The 27,086-nt window shown below is 42.5% G+C and overlaps 1 protein-coding gene across 1 annotated transcript in view; it reads left to right on the top strand.

The window, feature by feature from the left end:
* Nucleotides 1-8,914: 8,914 nt before the first annotated feature.
* Nucleotides 8,915-27,086, top strand: part of stnA (stoned A) — an 82,925-nt gene continuing 64,753 nt past the window's right edge. The window contains exon 1 of the mRNA XM_071584629.1: nucleotides 8,915-9,449. The gene's annotated coding sequence lies outside the window, so the exon portion shown is untranslated. The remainder of the gene's footprint in view (nucleotides 9,450-27,086) is intronic.

Here is a 27,086-nt window from a genome sequence, read left to right as displayed (position 1 = left end):
AAAAGAGAGCGTCGCGTACTTATAAAACGTGTGCAGTGTCGAGAGTTGAATTTGTCATCACTACTTCTCTCAAGGAATAGTCTTAATGCATGTATTTCAAGGACATTTCGTATTTTACGCCTATAAAGAAGTAAAGCATGAGTATTTCATAGAACCTTTGATATTATTTCACTTTTACAAAATAAAATTTAAAAAATCCATGGAAATTATGTGAAAAATAAAATTTGCAATTTTCCATAGATTTGTTCGATTAAATCTGTGGATAAGTGCACATTTTGTTTTTCTTACAATGAAGAACTTCCCCTACATATCGCCTGAATCTATTGAATAAATCCATGGAAATATTAATAGTAAAATAAGACTGATGATGAGGACTTCAATGATATAGGCTGCACTTCGTGTAAGATTTGAACATCCTTCAGAAAATGCACATTTATGCTATTCATAGATAGTAGTACATTCCACCAATACTGTATAGAGTATCGGCAATTTTACGATACATATTCTGTGACAGATTAAAATACATATTTTATGGACACTTGGCATGAAATTTCGGGCGTAAATCGTCCAACTTGTAAAAAAGAGAGCACTTTGATCCAAGCTGGCAAATTTTCGGTTTGGTTTATAAACAGAGCATACGAGAATGGTCCCAGAAGTACCCGGCCTGGTCTGGATATGGCGGTTTTCCTTTGAAAAAATAACTGCATTAGAAAGTATTTAATCTATAAAGCATATATTTTAGGTTTGAAGACGCCACGTTGTTTCGTATTTGTTTGGCAGCCATCAATGGTGAACGTTTTCAGTGACTTTGTGAAAATGGAGAAAATTGGTCATCGTTATGTGACACAATACTTTCATTTAAAAGGCCTTAGCCTAACCAATATAAAAGCTGAAAGAAATATATAAAGTGGCCAAAGTCAACCGTTTTTCCAACCGTTAAGAAGTGATGTCGGCAGTTAATGGCTATTTTGAGGAGCAAGACAGTTCTGATTATAAAAAGGGTATCGAACTTATTGAACATCGCTGGGTAAAGTGCATAGAGCTGAAGAGGAGATTATGTTGAAAATAAATACATTTTTTTAAAAAAAATTTAGTTTTCTTTGTTTGGTCGGTTACTTCTGGGATTATCCTCGTATTATTGCACATATTTACTCTAGCAAACACATAATAGTTTGCCATATAACCTAATTCATTAAATAAGAATTACTCTGAATTGATAGGATGGGAGTTATGCAAAATTTGGAATTGATGATGAATTATAGTTATAGAACTGATATCCCTTACATGAAGTTAAAATGACGTACTGCCTCCCTGGTTAACTTATACACTAATTAAATACTCTGTGTATAGCCACACAACCTGTAAACTGAACAGAAAATAAAAGCTCAGGCGAGATACTAATAACAACTAAATGTGGTAGAAAGGAAAATGCGACTATATATTGAATATCAGCAACAAAGAAAAGTAAAAGCAATATATAGTGGAAGGTATGAGAATTGTGAGAATGTGGCGAGGGAAAAGCTATATCTGCCATAAGAGAAGAGACAAGGTGGTTGTAAATGAAGTCAGAAGAGCTTACTGGCAAAGATGAGAGGCCAGCCAGTTTAGAAATAGAAAGGAGAGGTGAAGTAGACGAGGGTAACTTGGGTCTAGGAATACTAACTGGTGAGATATAAAAGCTCTAAGGGATATGAAGGTGATAGGAGTAGTAATACGCTGATTCTCGTATTTCCGCAGAAGAGTCCAATTAACAAATATAGCTAATCTTAATTCACATGATAAAGATACAAAATAGATATTCGCTAACGTGGTGTATTTTGGTAGGAATTTTCTTTATAATATAAATTACTGATAAATGCTTGTTTTTTCGTTTGTAATCAGCTGCAAAGATGCTTCAATCAATATGGTGGCAACTGCAGCAGCAATCGTGGGAGAAGTTGAATGAAAACGACGGGTTCCTTTCCGCGCCAACACACTACCATTTACTCTTTTCCTCACAGAGGTTTTTTTAATAGAGACCAAGTGCCTCTCATCTTACTTCTTAACGGAACCCCCCCGCCCTAATTTTTATAGGAGATTTCAAACGGCCCAAGGTAAACTCAATGGAAGGCTCGACAGCCGACCACGGCTCCAACCGTTGGGGCAGCATTATTGTATGCATCAGGTAAAGATTATATACCCATTTGTAACACACTAAATAAATAACTAAAGGAGCAGACCACATGGTTCCAAAGATATTAATTGAAACGGAATGAGAAAAATGTGGGCAATGCTCGTGGTAGGTAATACGATAATAGCTCCTCACTTTTGTTACTGCTTCGATTCTCTTTGACTTAGGAGATGAAATTATTTCAACACTATATAAATTGAAATCAAGGGTTAGGATGAGCATAATATACCACAGAATCTAACCCAAATTTCAAAATTTTAACATATACAACTTAGCTTGAAAGAGATTCAAGTCATTGTTTCCTTGTGTCAACTTTTTCTTTCTATTCTAGGTAACACAAGCAGCAACATCTTATCTGCTAGTTCTTGCACAATTTAAATCCTACTGATCGACGTTTCTGTGGTTGCTGTTCCCATCGGCCTTCATGAATTCAATGCTCTTCAAGGATACATTCCACATGGCACGAGATGTATTGTGAAATTAATTATCCTTGTAAGATCCGCGAAAAGTTAAAGAAGTTCCACTGTGGGTCATGCGACTGATTTAACGAGATCTCAAAGATGGTGAACTCATATTTTATATCGGATTTCCAGTATAAAACGTTTTAAGGTTTTTATTGTCCTGGGTAGAAATAATATCTACTTTTAAGTCCATTCACATATGGTGGTCCATTTGATGGTATTGCTTTATTTACATGTATGCAACTGTATGTGATAGTCTGTCAGTTTAAAGTTCAAGTCAATGTATCAGCAATGACAGAAGATTTCCTGAAATGCACCACACTCTCTTTTCATTGTGCAAACAATCCGCAAAACCTCAACGAATTGAATATAAAATACTTTAAAACTTTTATATAAAATTAATAAAGTATATCATAATGTAATATAGAGATACAAAAACATAAATAAGTGTATTATAAAAAAATGATAAATGTTATATTTTCTCCTTCGTTCATTTAAATAGACATTGTGCGTAAAAATATTTTTTTTAACATCACTCTCTCTCTCTCCTTCGACCCGATTAATTTACTCACTTGGTGAGATCCGAAATCGAAATGGTCACATATACTTTTTGATGGCATCACCATCTGATAGAATAACCAGACAATATATGAAAGGAAAATACCTTATGGTCTTATGGTGAGTTTTGAGAGCACAAATTTTCTCTAATTGTAACCAGAAAATAAGCGCTGCCTTCTCACTACCACCTCTCTGCGTATGGAGGGGCGGAGGTGGAGGGGGGTCCGCCAAGGATATGACACGTACCCCTCATTGAAGCATGCCGAGATAACAGAAATGGGCCGGAAGAAATGGAATGACGAGGGTATCACGCGAAGAGGGACGGTTGCCTTTAGGCGGGGTATGCCCTGGCGTCGCACCCGGTACCCTCTTTGGAGCCGAAGCCCAGCCAGAGGTATATGGGGTCAGTTGAAAAATAATACATACCCCGGCCAAGTGTTTTTCAATATCAACTACAACATTTTATGACTTCAGATTAGACTTGTACTTCAACCCAAGTAGATTTAAATGAATTAAATTGAACCCTTAACAACATTAAAGGAAACAGACATGCGAGGTAATACGATGAATTAGCTAAAGAACAGCACAGAGTACATGTAAAGAATGATCGTGCTTCGGCTCACCCATCCACTATCAGGCACGACGCACCTAGTGCCCGATAATTTAGCGAACTTAAACGTGAGTAGCAAAAAGGAATTCTTTGTATAAAAACCTAATGAATCAAAATAAGTCAAAAACCGTTGCAATTGAAATTCAAAAAGAAAATATTAATGTAAATGTAAAAAATGTGCCATTTCTGTTTTAAAAAATTAATCCTAATTTTGTACCATTGTAAGGTTCTTAATTCATTTTATTTCAATACGTGCATTTTCACATTAGTAATGACAAATATTTGACTACTTTTGTTCGTTGCAAGTTTCAAAGTGAATTCTTGTCCCTTACTTGCATAAAAGCTCCTTTCAACACGTAAACTAAAGATTGGAGTCTCGAGAGACACTGACGTTCTTTCTTGTCGCACCGGTAAACTTTCCTGCGGAAAAATATTTTGATTGAAGGATAGCATAGGATTCCATTGCTTAGCTATAAGTAGGAATAGGGGGAATGGACAGGATATAATATTGCATTGACAAGGCACCTGTACATCACGGAAATTAGGATAAGGACCTCGTATTTCCCGCGCTTTTGGTGGAACGACCAAATGACGTGTAAGGATTACCGGGATGGCGGGGGGGGGGATGGAGGGTGACCTTTCAGGGTCAGGAGGGCGGAATATCAGAGCCCACGGACCGACGAACTTGGTTCAACTCTCCCACGATAGGTGGTACAACCGACCCAGATTTCAATAGGAAAGGCGACAAACAGGGGCGTTGGTTGGAATCTCAGTATCGAGCAGGGAGATATTTCCTGCTTAATTTCAAGAGGATCACTTTTCTCAAATAATGTGATTGTAAAGATCTCGAGGAGAGAACTACCTGATTTAGAATACTGACATCATAAGAGTCATTAAATAGACATCGGTGTGGAACAGGTAGGTGCATAATTTTTCCAGGTTAGAATGTCATGTCATGTGATTTCATGAGATTCTGGATAATTTTCACCAAATCGACTGCATTGACACATTCATGCAGAGAAAACCGCCCAAGGAAGAAAATTTAGTGCCAAAAAATCTCACGATTCCGTAAGGGCCAAGTTTGCGTCATATATGCACATAAGTGTGAAGCAGTAAATAGGAAAAAATGATTTTGCTACACAATCTTTCAATCATTGAAAGTGCAAAATCTTTTAATCATTGGTATATCAATATATATTCAATATGATTAACAAAATACATTATAGATATATGAGCATACAAACACTACTAAATCATATTAATAGAGTGTAGGTATAGGGTAAAGGTAAAGGGATATGAGCATCCATGAGGACAAACAAAAGGCTAGTGGGGAAGGTCGCATACGAGGTGCGAACTCCAAGCAAAAAAACGTTCCCTTGACATAGAGTTGAACCACGGGCCTTTGACTTGCCGGGAAGAAATTTAATCAATTCAGCTATCGAGGAAATGTAATAAACACAGAAACCCTAGGTGGATTTATACTACCAATTGCCCCGAATCCTTGATCTAGAGATTGAGCTGGGAAACTATTACGCCACTGTCACCCCCGTCAGAGAAGTGTACAAACTCAAAAGGAGGAAAAAAACAGACGGAGTAGTCATACACTGTCGTAAAAAATCATAGTCGTCAATAGCCATTGTATGACTGCATTCGCTATTAGTCCAGCCTTCTTGTGTGTCGTTCATTATCCTGGCGGAGGGAGAAACAGCTTGGGGACTAAGATTGGGGGCACCTCTTGGCCTAAGATGGGCACTTGGTTGTATTTTGAACCCGCAGATTTCAGTGAGAATTTTGTTTTCGTTGGTTATTGGGTTTTTGAGGAAGATGGAATGTAATTCAAATATTAAAATAGGAATATAACGTTAGGGTTATAATATATAAATAAGACATGAACTTGAGCTGGTCTAAAATCACCTTCCTCGGATATTGTGCGAATTAAATCGTGAATGTGGTAGGAACATAAGAAGAAGAATTAAATTAGGCAAAGAATTTTTTACAAAGAGGAGAGAATTGTTAACAGAAACGCTGAGTATGGAAGTTATCAAACGGCTTGTCAAAATTTTGATAAAGAGCATGGTTTTGTGCAGCGCTGAAACATGAGTATTAAAGCAGGATGATATGCGTGTATTGGAGGCTTTTGAAATGTGAGTTTGGAGAAGGATGACGAAGGGGAAATGGATAGAAAGGAAAACAAACAAGGAAGGGGTTGGGGAAGAGAGGGCATTGTTGGAAGTAATCCAATGGAGACAGGAAAGATGGATTCAGAGTAAATTGATTGGCAGAGGGATGTTGACCATTATGATAGAGAAGAGAAAACTGAAAAAAACGAGGAAGCGGCAGGAATAGGATGGAATGAAGGAAGCAGAACTAAAGAGGGCTGTTCGCAGCGTCGAATACACGGATATTTCTTGTGACGAGAGGCAAGGATATACATCGCTGAAGCATTGTGTCGGCTATGTACGTCTTAATTCTACCTTAACCCGTAGATTACCATTAACAATTAAATATATATATATATATATATATATATATATATATATATATATATATATATATAAACGCACACGCACACACGAACGGAGATGCACAAACATATGAATATAGTATATACATACATACACAAACACACGTGCGTACATTCACAGATAGAGATGAAAGGGAAAGGAAAAGAAAAACAGTTAGAAGACGAACATAGGTTTGGCGGAGAAGGTGAAAGGGTGCGGATCACCAGCGGGAAAAAATATTTCTTTGAGTGGGATATGAACTGCGGATCTTCGACTTGCTGGGCTCATTCTCTACCTATTGCCTATCGCGGAAACGTAATTATCGAATCTGATTCCAGGGAAAACGGCTGGAAAGGAGGGCGCTTGGAAACTTGAGGTAAGGAGGGCACGCAGCCACTGCCACAAGATCGAGTGAGTGGCAGCGCCGATAGCAGCGCACACGAGGGCGTCGCGGTTTCGATGAGTAATAGGAATGGAGGGCGGGAGGTGAATGGGCGTGCGAGGGCCGGGGGCAGAGGCGAGAGGGGCCGTCAGGCCCTCTGGAGGGGGCGAGAGGGGACGGCAGTGCCAACGGTCCGGAGGCACCGCCGGGCACGAGGGAAGAGGGCAGGGAGGAAGTGGGCCGGGGGGCGGAGAGGGGGGAAGGGAGGAAAGGGGGAACGTAGGGGGGCCGGGAGAGAGTTGGGGAAGCGGAGAGGGGGGCGAACCAGGGAAGGAGCCCGTATCGATCGAAAGAGGAGTCGGCGGGGGACGGAGCCTTCACCCCGTGGGGGAGGGGGTGAAGAGTGCTCTCAGGCGGGGGAGGGTGCGTTCTTTCAAAGAGAGGGAGGGTGGCGATGGTTCGGGGTGATGAAGAGAGGGAAAGGGAGGGACACTGATTCGGGGAGAGTTGTCCGCATCACCATGGTGGGGGTCGCCCACGGCGGAGGAGGGCGGGGGGTTCCCCCCCCCCCATGGGAGAGATTGAGGACACTGTTTTCGGGCTGCGCATGGTCTCTTATCCCCCGTTCACCCCATCGTCTCCAGAACGCCAACCCTCTCCATGAACGCCAACCCTCTCAACCCTTGCTGAGAGACTCGCCCTCGGGTTTTGCCCCCCTGGTGACCCCTCCGCCAACCCCTTCGGCCCTCGACTGCACCCGCGAACGGGCGTGACCACTCGCGGGGCGGGGAGGCGATCAGAGCGGTGCACCCCGGCGGAGTAGTCGAGAGGAGAGGTATTGCGTGGGCGGGTGCGGACCGCCCTCTTCAAGAACCGAAACAAAAGAATCGCGGCGCTAAGCCAGAGAACTCTCTCGCGCGTGCCCACGCCAGCAAACTTAAATGCTCACGAAGTTCCTCGACGACTATCGACTACAGACTGGAGGAATGATTTAAGGGCTGCCGTTTGAGTTCGATTTTATCTTTATGAAACATCCCAGCTCGAAGCATGCAAAGGAGGGAATTGTATATCAATGCGCTCACGTGACGTTGTGTATTCGTGCACGAGGAATACGTCTTTCGTCAAGTTGATATTCTTTTATCATAGACGTGAATTTCACTTATCCAAAATTTCGGTAAAACTAGCCTGAATAATGATCCCTTGACCAATGTTTCACTGGATGGCTTCGAGATTTATGATGCGAATTAAAATATTCACATTAATTTGAATGTTTCGAAATCTTAGATAAATTTTTAAAAAATTGATTAATATTGATATTAACATGGGACACTTATCAACTAATCTGCCCTTATTGATCCCACATGAATTCTGAACTCACAATAAATAAATATATTTATATATATTTAGCCGTTGATGAAGTTATATCAGACGTTGATGTAGTCAATTAATTATCCGCTTCCCATCTTGGAATGCAATTGTAGGACACCGGTAAGAATCCACGTTAATTTTATTGGTTCTTATTTAAAGTTAGTATTTCAAGCTGAAGTTTGTCACAGTATATCTAATTGCCCTGAGAGTTTTCCACAGAAATTCAGGGCTATAATTCCATGGAACGGTATACACAAAGCAAGTGTTTTGCTTCTTATTTATTATTGAAACCAGATTAGATCCAGACAACACGTCGATGCGGAGTTAAACAAGGACAAAACGATGAATACTCTAACTCGCTAAAAAGAGTAAATATTGGAAATCGAAATCGAAGACCCAGAAACTATTCGCCTGCACCTGCTCTCTGCTGGTAAGGTTTGGAGTTTCTGGAAGAGAGATCCATGTGGGTGGGCGGAGAGAGGGGGGGAGGGGTTGGGGGGGGGAAGGGGGTGAAAGAGGAGTGGAGGGAGAGGAGAAGAAAGGGAAACGAGATGAGGAGAGACGGAGGGCGATACGGATGCGGTGCTGGCTCTTTCATTCACACCGTGGCGCTACGTTCGCTCGCGGCCATCTTCCCGACCCCCTCCCTCCCTATTCCCCCCTCTCCATCTCCCCGCTCCGTCCCCGCTCGATCCCAACCTGCCGGAATCGATAGCTTTTCTGGCGGCGGCTGCCGCTGGAGGGGGCTCCGGCTACATGCACATGGTTGGGAGGAGGGGAAAAATGGGGATTTGGGGGAGGGGCGGGGGGAGTGGGTGGCGGGGGTGCCTACGAGAGGGACGCAGATCCGCTCCGAGGGGACCTCTGTGGGCAGTGCTGGAACGAGGCGTCTCGTGTGCGGATGCTTGGCGCGAGCCAAAGGTATTGTCCTCGCGAGGTGAGTGGGGAGCGGCGCCCCCGACGAGGACCGACCGCCTTCGCAGCGTGCCGGCGCGGGAGGCGCTCTTGTGAGGCGTAGTTGCTAGTCGTTGTGGCCGGTAGAAAGGGTGCCCCGGCTTGGGGTGGTGGTGGTGGTGTTGGTGCCGTTTGATGTCGAGGAGGAGGTGGTGCCGACGGAAGTGAGGAAGGAGAGAGCCCCCACGCGTCGTCGCATGGGAGTGTCGATCGGACGCGGGGGAGGAGGCGGGTGGGTCGACGGCGATTAACACTGCCGGCCCTGGGTTGAGAGGGCTCTCGAGAGAGGTGGGCCACCGGGTAGGGACCCTCGCGCTCGTTGCCGAGGGCGAGACGGCCCTGTTCCTGCTCTCGCGTGAGTGAAGGTGCAGAGCGTGGATCGGGAGGCTCCACATGGTCTCACCTTGGAAGCCATGGTGTCCCTTCGGATGAGAAGTCCGCGGTGAGTACCCAGCAGAGAAACACGATGGCCGTGGGATCTGGATGTAGGATGTGACTTTTGCTATATATACATACATATGTGCATATATATATATATATATATATATATATATGCGTATATAAACACAAAAATTTGTGTGTGTAATTGTGTATATATATATATACACATACAAACATATATATATATATATACACACACACACGTATGTATATCAGCTTTCGATGTAACTTATGCAATTTCTCAGTCACGGAATCTGCAACAAAGAGGCCGGTTATAATCTGATATAAATCGATTCTTTTCGGCTCTATGTGATATCACTTTTAATGATACCATGGTTTCGGACTAGAAAAACTTGTAGTCAATTAAACTTAGGGATTTCAGCTGATTCTGCGAGATATTGGTCAAAGGCAAAGCAATGAGCCGCCATTTTCCGCACTACCTTATTTCCTGATAACGCCTTTGAACGCGCTTTCTGGTTTGACTCGAACCGATATGAGTGATAATCGCGTGATAATGGTCCGAAATTTCGATTGCCGCATTAAGCCTTGAGGGAAATTTTAAGCCCTTCATATTCACAAGCAGGGGTCATGCGCAGGTCAGCCATCGCCTCTTTTCCTCCGATGATGAAAACTTGTGGAGGGCAGAACATGCCACTACGTGTGTATCGAGATGCATGAACTCACTGAGTAAGAAGACTTTTCTCATTTACACAAATCCTAAATTGGCGTAACCCTTCCATTATCTAGGAAGTCAAGGATTCACCCGCAGGATATCGAGAGCATCATTGATATAAGGATAGGTTTTCCTCGGTCCCCGACGACATTAATCATCAACACGCAGCGAGAAATTCCTCCTATTTGCCACAAATAGCTCTCTTCAATGATTCCTCACGTGATCTACTTGCCATAATTCCATGCTCAAAACACCTTTTCCCTTCCCTCCTCTGTTTCCGCATCACCCAACATTCTCAGTAACTTCCATTACTAATCTAGCAACATCCCACACTAGCATTTCAGTATTTCTTCCACCCACCTTTTTTTCGTCTTCGCATTTCCCTTAGCAATTTCCACCATTTTGCACAATATAAATCTTCGCCGTTAACATGTAATAGCAAAAACGTTTATATTTCAATCTATTGACTACGCACGGAAAATATATTGCGCCTTATGCTCGAATACCGTAACAAATCGTTGAAAATTTCTCCGAAAGCACGGAAAAACGCGCGCGCCTCGCTCACTACCTTCAAGCCTACATTCCGAGTGAAGAGGAGGTGTTTGTGAACCCAGCGCTCACTTCCATTAATTGGCTTACTCTGTGTCGCCTTCCATGCGGCATGTGGGGGCCTCGCACCCCCTCCGCCGCTTTGTCCACGCTCCGTGCGCACGCCACACTCCCATTGGCTGACCCAGTCAATCACGAGTCTCGGCGGTGTTTCCACGAATGAACCCGTCGCGAGATCGATAGTCACGAGCGCACGGCGCCCCAAACAGCAACATCCCATTGCCCGCCCTCCCCCCGGGCTCCCGGGTCAGAGGCGCTCCCCCGCCGGTTGACGTCGCCACATTGCCGACGGGACGTGACTCCACGACCTCTCGCCCCGGAAGAAGCACCCGTTTCTCCCTGGACAGCACGGATACCGCATAGCAAAAGCCAGGCGCGTATAATAAATGGATACAAATTAATAGTTTTATATGTTTCCTACGTTTTCTGACACTCAAAATGCAATGGGCGCGCGTGCAGGGGTGGCAGTCGACCCCTGGACTTGGCCCCCGTCGACCGAATCGCGCAGGCGAACCGATATCCGACCTCTCTGTGCGATGGGAGGCCTTTCGGCCGTCGGTAAGGCTCCAGGAGGCCTCTCGTGACGAGGCCCTTCACCGCCAAAGGCCATCCTCACCGCCACCGGCCGGATCGTCCTCTCCCTCCGCACCCTCCCTCTCTACCCTACTCCACACCTCCATATCTTTCCAGCATGATCCCTCTGCCCTTCTCGTTGCATACCTCCTCCAACACCTTGCATGCCCTGCTATGTCCCTTCCATGACCATGTCCCTGACCCTCTCATTTCTCGTCACCCATCCCCATTTAGCATGCTCAAATTCACTTTCGTCACGAGCTTTCAGGCCCGTCTCGAGTTTATGTGTCAATATAGGCAACATGGTACGACATGAGCATCATTCTTTTGCTTCGCACCAAGTTTCTCACAATATTCAGCAGCGTGTTTGCTTTTCCTTCACGCTCGCTTGTTTCCTCATCATTTATTTCGCCTTCCGTGAGGACACCTCCAGTGAATTGAAGCCCGTAGCTTTCGGAATGCGATCCCCCAGATCATTAAGACACCGCCGAATCCCCCTTTATTTCTCGCTTATATCACAAAAAAACTCTTGTAGAGATAACATTTCCTCCCATTCCTTTCTGCACCTTCTTTCAATGAGTGTTGCCGGACCAACTCTTGCCTACTTCCCGAAATCGACGCGCCACCTTCGATTTCGTAATTCGAGGACAGGCGTCAGACCGAAAATGAGAGCAAAGAAACGGCAATGATCAGTTCGAAGCTCCCTAGAATACAGTTCGGCGTGTTAGTCGACACGTTCCCGCGGTCTATTGACTATGAGGGCCCATTCCGAGCTTCCGTTGTAAATTAATCCCAACTCCGAAGCCGCTTCCCATCTGAAATGTTCGATGAGGCTCCGAATCAGCAATCGCCACCTACCAGGACTCCGGGGCAGCAGCCGGCAACCCAACACGGGGGTAGGCGATTGATTTCGCCCTCGGCTGCCCCCTCGCCACGGAGAAGGGGTGTCGGTCTCCCTTCCGCCCCAGACGCGTGCGCAGCGTTTGCAAACATGGCGCCTGCCCGCATCGCGGCACGCTTCCCGCCGGACGCGCCTGTCACACCGTCTTGCGTACAACCGGGGGAAATGTGTCGTGGGACGCCGGACGGCAGGCCTGCCTGCCCGTCCTGTTTGGACCGGTTATGTACTTCAAACAAATTCTGTTGGGTTCTTGGAGAATAGTTGAGAGATGTGCTACTGAAACGTTTATAAAAATGCAATTTATTTTAGGTAAACGGTGACACAGAAAGGGAATTATTCTGACCGCGTAATATTGGTAGGCGATGCCACAGCAGGAAATAAAGAGGGATATCGACTCCAGATCTGATCGATATATATATAAATATATATATATATATATATATATATATATATATATATATATATATATATATATATATATATATATACAGTAACACACAATATAGAAACACACAAAAAAGAAGAACTCTCACACGTATTTTCTTGATATTTCGACGGAAACAATCCGTCTTCATCTGAAGATATAGAAGTAATGTACATTACATTACTTCAGTAGAAGTAATGTACAATACATTACTTCTATATCTTCAGATGAAGACGGATTGTTTCCGTCGAAATATCAAGAAAATACATGTGAGTGTTCTTTTTTTGTGTTTCTATATTGTGTTACTGTGTATTGTACTATTCGGCACTTCCGTGTTACGTCTACGAAAGCAAAGCATATATATATATATATATATATATATATATATATATATATATATATATATATATATAAACCATAAGCCATAAACACAGTAATCAACCTGAAGGTCGGTTTAGTAGGTGATGGTAGAGATCACCCAGTACTAAGCCCGACGGCGTGTGAAAATTCACACATCAGGATAGGGGGGCCAGTTCCTTTCCCTGTGCCGGTTATGGTTTCCCAGGAAGACCTGGTACCCGAAAAATCACTTTAGCTTGGGTGGAGCTGCAGGTGCCCAGAGTGCCTTGCCCGGGAATCGAACCCGGGCAAGCGGACCACCGCGACCCATATATATATATATATATGTTTTCCCTCTCACACTCAATTAGAGACGCAGAAATACTGGGAAACATTTTGGCACTCCAGTATAACGACAATATCCGCAGTCAGTAGCCGCACTTGGGACGAATTCAACTCATTAAAATTTCATTATCCACCAAATACTCCAATAGCTATTGACACGTATTCCCTTCAACAATAATCGTTCATGGTGGTTTGAAGGGTAATTTTTTTTTCGTGTGTGAGTGGCAGTGTAACGCGAGGAGCTGTATTCCCTCGATCACGAGTTCAAATTGCCGAATCGATCAAAGGTCGCTGGAAGGGGGTCTTCTGTCCAAGGGACTAGCCGCTCGGCGGTTATTGCGCTAATTCAAATCGAGGTTCTGGGAGGGATTTGAAAACGGATTTTGATTAGAACCCGCGGTTGATGTCTTTTCGAATACCTACTGCTTCCATGCGAGCAGCAGCCAAGGACCCCGGTGACGCGCCACCCGAAGCGGCCGACTTGCCGTGTGACGCACGGGTTTCAAGAACAGCTCCGATCATTGTATGACGTCATGTTTCCGAGCCAATGAGAGTTTTGCGGCTAGCAAATGAATAGCCTAATCCCAGAAAACGTTCGCTATTTGAGTAATCTATCGTTAAAGAAAAGTTTTAATTTTTAGTTTATAATGTACGCGAGTCATTCAATAACTCCTTTGAAAATGCAATGGATGGTTTTTGTGATGTAGGAAAAGGTTTGCTGTTGGTAAGCTTTATCTATCGGTAGACTGCTATTTAAGTTTCAGCTAGATCCATCACATGATTTCATTTTCAAGTTTGAAGCAACAAACTTATTTTTAATTAGAAAAAGGGAAAATAATGAGTTTCCTGAGGTAAATTTACACTTTTATTCGAAAGGCATAACACCAAAAGAGATCAAAGCCGAGTTGGACCAAGTTCATGGCACATATGTTCCTGTGTTATGACATTCAACCGTTTAAATTTTGGTTAATGAGTTCAAACGTGGCGGTGGATCCAATAATGATGAACATTATTCGTGGGCATTCAGAGAAAGTAGCTTCCTCCGAAGCTATTGACAAAAATCCACGTTATGGTTTTGAGTGATCGATGACTCATAGTTCGCGAAGTAGCTGTAGTTACAGGTATAACAAGGTACGTGAAGAAGGCAAAGAGGGTGCAATGGGCCAACAAGATGGCTATAATTTTCTTACATTTACGTAGAATCATCTACATCGATTAATTTCAAAAAGACAAATGGTACATAAATGGAGATTATTATTCGTCGTATTGCAACGGTTGGGGGAGGAAATCAAGAAAAATTGTACTCATATGGCAGGAGATAACTTTTCTTCCATCAAAACAATGCATGGATGCACGCCTGCACATGTTCGATGTCGAAAACTATGAAGTTAAAGTTCTAACAATTGCAACATCCACCGTATTTAAAATATTTGGCCTTCATTGCCTTTAATTATTTCAAATCTTAAAAAAATTGCTCGCCGGAAAACGATTTGTGTCGAATGTACAAGTTGTATGCAACTTGTATATGCCTATTTTGAGGACCTTCCGAAATCCTACTGTTTAGGCCGCTTAAAAAGTTGTAGAAATAGTTTTTCGAGCTAAAAGGAGATATGTTGAAAAACAAAAAGTACTTATCCCAAATAAATTGTTTTTCGTTATTTTCTGAGGGCCTGTTGAACGGTTAGTATTGAATTTTGCTGTACTAAATACGTTACTACACTAGGTGAATAGTTGCAGGATACTTTCATCAATGTTAAAGTTTGTGAACTCGAGGCTACAGAGAATTAGATGAAAATGAATTCTTTGCATTGCTATTGGTAGGAACACATAACCTTGCAGACGATGCGTTTGACAGATGTCACTGAATCATATCTATTCAGTGTTCACATTTTTAAATATTTATCACGATCGCAATTCCATTTCTCAGATTTTGTTGTGAAAAGGCTATACGTGTATGGTGCTATATCTACTTTTACTTAATGCAAGTGAAAAGTTCGTTAGGAATTCGGGTATTTTTACGATTTATGCTATAATAATATCATTTATTCGTCAAAATAATAGCAAGGCAAAGGAAGGTCTTTTGCCTCGTAATTTTACAAATCACTAGCGGATTTCTTCTTTTATGTACTTATGATTATCCCAAAAATTTAGTAACTATACACGCACTTTTGAAATGCTTGCGAAGACTTGAGTATTTTGCTTTGAAATTCATTGCAGTGGCATTTTATCATAAAAGTATTAAAATTAATTACTTTCTAAAGTAACTCTTTTAGATTGAACCCGTAACATGAAGCAGGTTATATATGATGACCTGACTTAGCTTACATGGTTTGTATTAAAAGTATCGGGAAAAGTTTCGGAATAATATATTTATTTCAGATGTTGCTACAATGCCTCAATATCCTTCATAGTACATCCATTGAGCGTTGACACACCTTTGCCAACGGCTTTTCCACTACTCGAAGGCTCCCTGGTAGGTATATTCCGGGAGGTCCTTAAGGGTGCGAGCTTCTTTGACGGTATTTTAGGTTCCATGGTTTTGTCGGAAGGATAAGGGATTAGTAAGGGAGGAGTAAGGGAGGATATCAGTTTTTGGAATAGATAATAGTCTGCTGGTGCCAAGCTGGGACTGTCCAAAAAGTCAGGATTTTATTCAATGCGTCGCAGAAGGTCTTTGCAAGCCGACACTCGACTCTCCTCATCGTCCATCAAGACCTTCGGGACGAGTTTCCCGCAGATCTTTCGCATCGCCAAATTTTCATTTCTAATGGTCTGCATTATCATCTCATCAATACCTTTACAATCTGCGATTATGCGCACATTTAACCAACGGTCTGTATTCATAACTTTATGCACACATCAAGAAAAAAATACTACCGTTACTTTTTATAAAAACCTTGTATAATAATCACAACTAATACAACTATAAATACGTGGTATCCACCTAGTAATAACTGAAAAGGCGGTGAAACATAGCATATCTCCCTAAGAAGGTTTTCATATCGCTGTATCATTTCTCTCGTGAAACGCGGATGATAATTTCGGGTTACTAGGCGGTTAAGAAAATAATGCGTTCTACAGTGTTGGTGTATAAAAGAATTAGGCCCTTGAAGTATGTAATTAAGGTTAAATAAACAAATTAGTATTAGGATTACTAATAAGTGAAAGTAATCGCGATGTTTTAGCATCCAGGGTACCAGTTCTCAGGGCGACGGCTAATATTTACGATTAAAATTTCAAAGAAATTCCAAGATTGGGATTTAATGAAACGCAAACATATTTCATTTTTTAAAGCCTAGATAGGACTTTTAAGTGCCTGTGGAGCGTATTTATTACTAATAATACACCACGTACCTAATACGGTGCCCATCTGCCATTTTGAATCAGAATTCGATTGGGAAACTAATGGTTTGAAGCTCCTTAGTCACAAGAACGGAAGAGAAGCTGAAGTTCGATTTGAAATCGGCGAACTCGCTTTCTTCGGCCAAAGGTTTAGAGGGACGGTCGGACGTCGTAAATGACTTCACATTCCGTCGGATGAGTGTCGTCATTTTGGCTATATTCTTTCCCGAATTCGAACACCCAGGTTAAGGCTAACGTGTTCGACCCGTCAGGGGCGAATGGTGACGATGGATTTCCTTCGTCGTCACCCCGCTCTGCGAATTCCAAACTTCACACTCTCGAGAATCGAGATACATCAAAAGCCTACGCTGGGGCCGGCAGAGCCACGGCATCGTCGAACGACGGCAATTTAGAGGCCTACCGAGTGGATGATCGAGGTCTAATAACTCCTCGAGACTCCTGAATTAAACACAGAAGTGCGATTTTCTGATTCACTGTGTGGGAGACGCGTTGGTGGCTGCAAATAAGAATTAAAAAGCCTGACCATTGATCCCCAGTTTCTTTTATGCTTTTCACACAATAATTAGCATGCGGAGTGAGTTTTCTATTCTTGCCCATCAGGTGAAATTTCGAGCTGAATAGTTTGGATGGATTGACCGTAAATCGCGGAGTGAGTGAACGAACGAATCCACGAAACGAAATCGAGTTCCTCCCTCCCACGTGCCCCTTGAACGATTGATTCGGGTGCATAGCTGGTGACGTCACGCTTTCTCTGCCCACCCCCATCCAATGCCGTTCGCCGCCCCCTCTCCTCTCGCCCTACCCTACCCCTCCCTCCACACTCCCCCTCTCTCTCCTCCCACTCGGCGGTAGTGACATTTCATGCTTGCATGTCTCGGAATGGTTTTTCAAGCGACTGACTGTCGAGTTTAATGATAGCTGTAATTCATTCGATTAATTGTTGGAGCCGGTGAGCCAAGAACTGGGAGAATGAACCACAAGACCAGTTTAATTTTCTGCTCACTTCCAATGCCGTCCCGGATCCAGGGCGTGTGAGGGATACACGCTGTGCCACAAGCTCCACACGATATCTAACGTAAGCAAACTGTGCAACTCGGAAGCCATGAAGCTAGCCTTCATTCCGTGCTTTCTCTATCTCCCTGGGTGCTTCTCTTTAACAATTGCGAAGTAATTCAGCATTTGCCATTTTGTTGGTATTTCGTATCCTTTGCCGTTCAGTATTAATCAGTGTCAAACGAACAAAATAGATATGAAATGATACGCCCTAAGCAAAGAAAAAAATACGCGTAGGAACCCATATCTCACTAATTTTAGTAAAACACCGTTCAAAGTCATGGAGGGTGCAAGACGTCTCAACATGAGTCATAGCAAACTGTAAACGACAAAAACAAATGTATGCTAAAAAATCAAAACAAATTCTAGAAAAGAACGAATAAGTATTCGTACATTAACACAATAACTTAAATGAAAAATGGTTAACTTAAAGGCATATTTATGGACAATAAGATATACTTTAGCAATTCTACAACTTGTAATTTTGAAACATCATAAAAGTTCTTGTTTCCTCCGATAAATTTTCACATTGAACTTACATTAAATTTGTTTCTTTATATGCTTTTCCCTTTGAATATTCTTTGTAGAGTAAATTTTCGTTTTAAAGTCAGAAAAGCGGAAAATATGAAGTGGTCTACTTAATTGCGCAATAGTCATGGCTAAAGAATAAATGTCATGATCAGTCTGCAGTGCTGATTATGCCCATAAAAACAAACGGTTTCACCTAAAGTTACCTTGAAATGAAAGTGGAAATAACCTTTACCATTTTACTGTCCTTTATTATACTACCTTGATCAAAAATTTCCCGGAATTTATTCAGAAAATTAAAAATACAAGTTTATTCATCTAAATCTATATTGTCCCCTTCAAAGTAATCCCCATCGACTGCAACACACTTATGCCAGCGCTTGATCCAATCCTCGAAACATTTTTTATATTCGGTTTTCGGTATGTCCATCAGTGCTTCCTGCGATTTTTCCATTACTTCCTCTCGGCTGCTAAAACGCGTTCCCCGTAATGGTTTTTTAACTCGATTGAACAGAAAGAAGTCACAGGGAGCCAAATCAGGTGAATTCGGTGGCTGTTGGATGGTATTTGTTGCATTTTTCGTCAAAAAATTACGAATAATGATAGCACTGTGCGACGGTGCGTTATCATGGTGCAAAATCCACGAGTTTTCTGCCCACATTTCTGGTCTCTTTCGGCGAATTGCTTCACGCAAACGTCTCATAACGCCCAAATAATACTCTTTGTTTACTGTCTGGCCTTCTGGCAAAAATTCATGATGCACTACACCGTTGTAATCCATGAAAACCGTCAGCATTGCCTTCTTTTTTGACTGAAAACGACGTGGTTTTTTTGGTCTCGGCTCATTTGGTGAACGCCATTCACTTGCCTGATGTCTGGATTGCGTGTCGTACTCATAAACCCACGTCTCGTCTCCAGTAATGATCCTTTTGATGAATGTGGGATCGGATTCAGCCTCGCAAATCATGTCTTTTGCGACGTCAACACGGTCTCTTTTTTGCATGAAATTGAGGTCTCTTGGCACCAACTTTGCTGCTACACGACGGAAACCCAAATCATTAACCACAATGTCTTGGGCGGATCCATAGGCAATGTTCAAGTCCTCCGCTATTTCTCTGATGGTTAATTTGCGGTTATTGACCAACATTTCTTTTACTTTATCAATTTTTTCACCGACTTTCGATGTCGACGGTCTGCCACTGCGTTCATCATCTTCGATTGACTCACGACCACTTCTGAACCGCTCGTGCCACTGGTAAACGACCGTTTTTTTTAGAGAATCGTTGCCGAAACACTTTTCCAACATTTCCAACGTCCGTGCGCCACTAAATCCGTTTTTTACGCAAAATTTAATACAAGTTCGTTGTTGCAAATTTAAATCCATTTCTGAAATTGTAAAAAATCGCCAACACACACAGAGATAGATGTACTCTTGGCTACGTAACTTTTGCAAATGTCAAGTTATGACACTAAAATTTAAAGGGAATATCAACAACAGATGTACCAATTTAACAAAAAAAACAGAACTCAAATCGGAATAAAAACAATGACTAAAAATAACATTCGCCATGACAAAAAAATTAATCATCACCTCTGGATAACTAAACTTCCGTCATAGCCGGTTACTTTAAGAAAGGTTGCTGAGTATACATTCTACTGTGCTATCTATATTACGAGAATAAATAACGAGCTATATTTCTTTTAACATTCGCCGAAACTGGGAATGACTAGGCAAATAAATGTGAATGCAGTGTGATTGCAAAGAAACACTTTCCGCAAGGAAGCATTTCCTTGAAAACTTCTTTATGAGACTTACAATGCACGAATCCAGAGAGATCTCTTAATTTAGAGCCTGTAACGGCATTTTTGGACAATTGATTAAGAATTTACAAGGTAGAAAAATCATTCACCATGAATGAGACTTATTCCCTGATCTCTCAACTCCGACTGTGGCTTTAGCAGCCTCAGTTACGACCCGACGCAATTTAATTTTAAAAAAATATACAAAACTAGCACTAGTAATTTTTAAATGCAAATTGAAAGAAAAAAACGGCATATATCTTTAAGACAATAAACCTAAATATATAAAATACCAAATCGTTTTTTATTTATGTTCAATATTATTGTTAGCAGTAGTCTACCGTCCTGGGGAAAGAGTTTATATATAATATCAAAGTTTCCACTCGTCTTTTTTTACTTGTTATTCCTATTATTAACAACTATATTACGGATGGAGTCATAACAATGAAAATCAATGCACCTCAAAAACAAGCCTAACTATTGTTAACTCCCTCTTTGTAAAATCTTTTTATCTAACAATATTCTTCTTTTAGTGCCCCAACCACTTGACAGATCTTCTAAAACACTTCCCAGGTACTTTCCAATTTGCTTGGGTCAGTGTCACTATCTTTAATGTTCATCTTAGGATACCTATTGCTCAAGTATCTTCATATTTTTTTCATTGATTCTGTTTTATATGAACCACCCATGGCAGGCTTGATAACGAAAACTTGGTCATCCGTATAAAATGAGCAGATGAGCAACTGAGTTGAGGAGCTCTTCGCCGAATGAAACTCCTGCCTCCAGCCCCTCCCATTCTTCTCATACATTTTCCCTCCGTTCCGTGCCCGTTGCAAAGCAGAAGTGATATTAGAAGACCGTGTCTCGTCCGCCTTCCCTATTCAGCCCATTCCGAATCTCCAACCGTAATCCGTTCCTGAGCAGTCAGAAACATGCAATGGGATTAACACTTAATATAGATAAATGTGCAGTTTTGAAATTTTGGAATAAAGGAAGCGAGGAACAGGATATAAACTACAAAATAGAGGGTTCAGTATTGACTACGGCAAATCAAGTTAAATATTTGGGGGTTGTTCTAACACCACGCCTTTCATGGGGAGCACATATCAGGACAATATGCGGATCAGCTTTAAAGAAACTTGGCTTCATAAAACGGGTGGTGGGGAAATGTAATGAAAAAGTTAAAGAGAGGTGTTATTTTGCTCTAGTTAGACCTCATTTGGAATATGCCGCAAGTATTTGGGATCCGTGGGAGAAAATTTGGCAAAAAGAATTAGATAAAGTCCAGAGAAAATCCGCTAGATTTGTTAAAAATTGTTATGATAAAAACACAAGTGTGACAGGTCTCTTAGGGAATTTAGGCTGGGAACCACTTGAAGTGCGGAGAGAACAAGCGAGGCTTAGACTTTTAGAAAGGTTCAGAACAAACGAGTTTAAATATGACACTGAAGGAATTATAATGGCCCCACACTACTTAGGTAGATCAGACCACAAAGATAAACTAAGGGAGATAGATTCCAAGACAGATAGGTACAAATACTCATTCTTTCCCCGAACAATCAGTAATCATAATAGCAAGAAACCGAAGTCACTTTAGAAATATTAAAAACTTTGAATTTACAAGTCGGCACAAAATTAAACACTATAGAGATGTTAGGTATACTTTCAGGTGCATGTGTATGTTAGTTGGTAGTTTGAGTGTTTGCATGTGTGTGGGGTGTAAGTGTTCATGCATGAATGTATGCCATGTTTTTTTTTTTTATATATGATTTTGTCGTTATTGCATGCGATTTTTTTATTATTATTTTTCTTTTCTAAATTATGGGTGGTGTCCTAGCACCCCCCGCCACACGCCCTTGCGGCGGCTTGCGGGGTATTGAGTAGATGTAGATGTAGAATGGAGGTAAATAACCTGTCTATCTCTCCAGTATAACCTATCTTCGGCAAAACGTTCATTAGCTGTGCACAGTTGATTCTTTGGAACGCCATCACAAAGTCTACGGCACGTACAGATTCATTCTGGCTGAATTCATTTTAACAGTTGCGTCAATACTATTTTGGCATCACGCGTACTTCCCCCCCTATCTAAATCCAAATCCATCGGCCGACCCCCCACCCTCCAGGTTGCCAGGGGGAGAGAATCGCCGTGATGCAAGCTAGGAGGGACCACAGAGAGGGTCGAGGGGAGGATAGGGTGAGGGAGGGGGTGGATAATGGCCACGATAATGCCAAGCTGTCTGTCGAATAGAGAGGGGAGGAGGGCAAGGGTTTTTCGCATTGTCGGAGAAGGGCGGACGGGTTTAGAGGGAGTAGGTGGGGGTGCATGCGGCGAGGGGATGATCCAGGAAGGAGGGGGGGATCTCGTTCGTCGATGACGTCGAGCCGGGCATGATGACGTCAGAGCGTTGCCGGATAATGGCCGACGGCCCTTAAAAGCACCCTCCCTCGCGGTGGGGAGGGGAGGGATGTGGAGGGGTGCGGCGATGCGAAGCACGGTAGATCCAGGCGCACCAGCAGAGGGGGTGCTCGCCCGAAATCCGGGGGAGTGGCGTGTGGGGGTTTGCCGGCCCATCTCGAGTGGCAGGGGCGCGGGGACGGGCGTCAGGAGCCATTTTATAAGAACGTCCCTCTTCACGCAATCACCAAGTTAAAATATATTCGCGAAACGACAAACCGCGGCCAGCAAGTTCCGTAACTTCACTCGGTAGAGGAGTTTGGAGACTAACAAGATTTTTATTCCAATACTGATAGACTTAACACAGTAGTTACGTAAAAGAAGAAAATAAAGAAATCACTCCACACAAGCATTTAGATGCATCGATTTTATTAACTACTGTAGATGTGCAGCCATGTCGTGCATGGGATAAGCTAACGTCTCCATTTTGACGCTCGGGAAATTCTTAACTGAGAGTGAATATATTACGTGAGCCTTAAATATCTCCACATCTAATTGATATCGAACTTTTGATCGCTGGCTAGAAAAGCGTCATTTATCCTTGCATATCATAATTGAAAATTATTTTTTTTTAATGCTCAACATACAAATACATGAATAAAATTGTCTGAGGCGTCACTTTGTGGAAGCGATTCATATCGGAAAAGAAAGAAATACTTAGTTGTTCCACATATATTTTATTAACACGACCTAGGTTTCGACTTACAAAGTCATCATCAGGTAAAGAACAGAAGACACAGGGCTTTATATAGTGGATAGAGAGCTGGAGAGGGGAGGTGTTTGAGAAGAGGGAGGAGGGGAAAGAGAAAGGGAAATGGTGTGTAAGTTTGGGGGGAGGGGGTAGAGACGGTTGTGTATGGCGTCGGGGTGGGAGATTACGGTTGGGTACTGCTTCAGGGGGGGAGAGGGGCTGTGGAACAGAGGGAGGTCCAGGAGGGGGGAACGGGAGGAATAAGTTAGGTCATTAACTAGAATACCCTTAAGGTGACTATTCTTCGAAATTTCCAACCGTTCCAAGGCATCTAATCTTAAGCCTTTTTTCTCTACATGCAGAATTTTGGGGACAAAGTCACTGGAGTGGTTGTTTTCTAAAAGGTGCTGGGCAAAATTGGATGACATATTTCCGTTTTTAAAACAAGCGTAATGTTCCTTGACACGATCACTGAATTTTCTCCCGGTTTGCCCAATGTAGAAGGCAGAGCACTCACAACACAATTGATAAACTCCACTCCTTTCCATTGCGGGAATTTTGTCCTTGCAGTTTGATAAAAGGTTCCCTAAGTTGGCTCTATTATAGAAGGCAGGTTTAATATTGTTTCCTGCAAGGGATCTGGTGACTTTACGGGAAATATTCCCCAGAAAGAGAATTCTTCTCCACTTCGAACCGTCTTCCTTGGGGATGGATCCGAATATTGATTTGACAGCTATTTTCTCTAGTTTTTTCCGATACAAGTTATCGACTAATTGGGAGCAGAAACCGTTGTTTTCAGCTATTGTTTTAATGATTTTAAGTTCGTTTTGGGTATTTTGTGGCGATAGAGGGATGCTAGTCAGACGGTGGACCATAGAGTTGAAGGCCGCTAATTTTTGTGGGAAATGATGTCTTGACGTAGAATGAATGATATGATCCGTACAAGTGTCCTTCCGGAAAATGGAGAAGTCCAGCTGCCGATTATTTTTAGTGATTGTTATATCTAAAAAGTTAATGGAGTTGTTGAGCTCTTCCCTCCCTCAGCGCCCCGGTTTTTTGGTCTCCCAAAAACCCACAAACCAGATATTCCCATCAGGCCGGTGGTTTCCAATATTTCAGCCCCTAATCACCACCTGGCAAGAAGAGCAAACGCCATCTTCAAGGAGCACACCAAGTTCGTCCCAAAATTTGGTATCAAAAACTCCTCCGATATGACCCGCCGCCTTGCAGAGTTAGTCCTCCCTCCCAAGTGCATTCTTGTCTCCTTCGACGTGTGCAGCCTTTTCCCGAGTGTTCCCACGCAGGAAGCCCTCCAGTTAGCCGAAGAAATCCTTTTTCGGAAGGGGGTCCCGTTCCCAGTAATCAGTGAGTTGTGTTTGGTGTTAAAAACATGTGTATCGCAGAACTATTTCAAGTTCAACGGAAAATATTTCCTACAAACCCATGGTCTGGCCATGGGATCTCCTGTTTCCCCTCTACTAGCAGACATCTATATGGACCAGGTGGAAAGTACTCTGTTCTCCTCTTCCAACAACTTGGTGAAAAACATAATCTCTTGGCACCGTTACGTAGATGATATTTTTTGTGTATGTAGATGTATTATTATGTAGATGTAGATGTAGATACCCCGCAAGCCGCCGCAAGGGCGTGTGGCGGGGGGTGTTAGGTCACCAACCGTAAAAACGAAAAATACCACATGCAAAAAACAACACGGAAAATTACACCCCAGCAGCGCACACACTCATGCAAAACTCCCTCCATCCAATACTCATGCAAACACATACACCGCCAAACAACAAAAAACTGCACCCCAGGATACAGCACGAAAGCCATCCTAAAACACGCAAGCCAGGACACAACAAGCAAGAATGTGAAACATCACTACCACATGAAAATGCACCACAAAACACTCAACCCCCCAAAGAGACAGTAAAAGGAAGGGAATTCGACCCAACGTTGCAGGTAGCAGGAATTTCCCCCCGCCGGGAGGGAAGAGGGACTGAAAGGGAAACTTAAAAACAGATGAACAGAACACGAATGATATCATGCGGAAAGAATGGGTTATTATAACAAAACACATAAGGTTAGTGGAGGAGCATGCATTTAAGTAGAACTAATTATTTTTTAGACACTGAGGGTGGCAAGTGGAATTTTTACTATCTATAATCCTACAGTTGCTATCCCGTATTGTCCGTGGGAAGAAGGAGTCCTTGAGTCGGCTAGTCCTGGCATCTATTTCCCGAATTTTATATGCATGATCCAAGCGACCAATGTATGTAGGAGTACGAATAATCTGCGAGACCTCGGTGCTGAAACATGCGGATCTGAATTTATTTAATAATTTCAGTCTTGCATTGAATCGTCTCTCTTCTAATGATTCCCACCCCAAATCCATGAGCATTTCGGTAACGCTTTGCGTTTTATCGTAGGAATTTTTTACAAAACGGGCTGCCCGGCGTTGAACCTTCTCAATTTCCCGAATGAGACCTTTTTCACTCGGGTCCCACACGCTGCATGCGTATTCTAAATGAGGCCTTACAAGAGCGTGGTAACAACGTTCCTTGACCTTTGAGTCACTTTTGCCGACAATGCGTCTAATGAATCCCAATTTTTTATTTGCTTGACCGCAGACTTTACGTATGTGAGTCCCCCAAGTTAAGTCTTTAGTGAATGTGACACCTAGGTATTTTACCGTATCAACTACTGCTAGGTCACCTCCAGCTAATTTGTAAGCAAATCCCGTTGATCTTTTAAAGAAATTTACCACTGAACATTTATTATAATTTAGAGTCAATCCCCAGTTAGAACACCATTTAGTAATGCAATCTAAATCCTGCGCTAGAATAAAACGATCCTCATCCCCAGATATCTCCCGATAGATCACCGTGTCATCCGCAAACATCCTAATGTTACTTTTCACTTCGCGGTTCAAATCGTTAACAAAAATCAAGAAAAGTAACGGCCCGATCACACTTCCCTGAGGTACCCCCGACGTGACTCGAACGCTGTCGGAACTAGCGCCATCAAGGACTACCCTCTGTTCCCGCTCTGAAAGAAAATCTTTAACCCAACTTATAGCGCCCTTGTTTATACCCGCGACCTTTAATTTATGAATGAGTTTACCATGTGGGACCTTATCAAATGCCTTTTGAAAATCTAAGAAGATGGCATCCACTTGCCTACCTCTCTCACCAGATACAAGTAAATCATGTGTAAATAATCCTAATTGGGTTTCGCAGGAGCGGGTTTTCCTGAATCCGTGTTGATTGTCACTTAAAAAGTTAATGTTGTCAAGGTGTCTCATTATTGAACTGACAATTATGTGCTCTAATATTTTACAACAGATAGAAGTGAGAGATATAGGTCTGTAATTACTGGGATCCTCCCTGTCACCACTTTTAAAAATAGGCGTTATTTGCGCGGTTTTCCAAATCTTAGGTACTTTGCACTCTGTGAGGGATTTGTTAAATATAAATTCAAGGTACGGGGCAATGTTTGGAGCTAAATGTTTTATCACCCTAGCTGGTATATTTTCGGGACCCGGGGATTTGTTGGGTTTAATCTCATTAAGTAATTTTAGAATTCCTTGTTGGTCCACTGTTATTTTTTCCATGGGTGGAGTATGTATTGTTTCTTGGAGATATGCGGTGGCAACATCATTCGAGAAAACGCTTTGGAAGAATGAATTTAAGATGTTAGCTTTAACCTCGCTGTCTGTATGAATTACATTGCTACAATCCCTTAAGCAAGCCACGGTTTGTTTACTCCCATTTACTTCCCTAACATATGACCAGAAAGCTTTGGGGTCAGTGTCCAAGTGCTCGCAAAGTACTTTGCGTTTAAATTCCAGTAAGGCGCTACGTAATTGTTTTTTGGTTTCAATT

Source organism: Hetaerina americana, unplaced genomic scaffold, assembly GCF_022747635.1.
Source record: "Hetaerina americana unplaced genomic scaffold, ioHetAmer1.1.p SCAF_2, whole genome shotgun sequence".
NCBI classification, from domain to species: Eukaryota; Metazoa; Arthropoda; class Insecta; order Odonata; family Calopterygidae; genus Hetaerina; species Hetaerina americana.
This window is presented reverse-complemented; position numbering and strand designations above follow the sequence as displayed.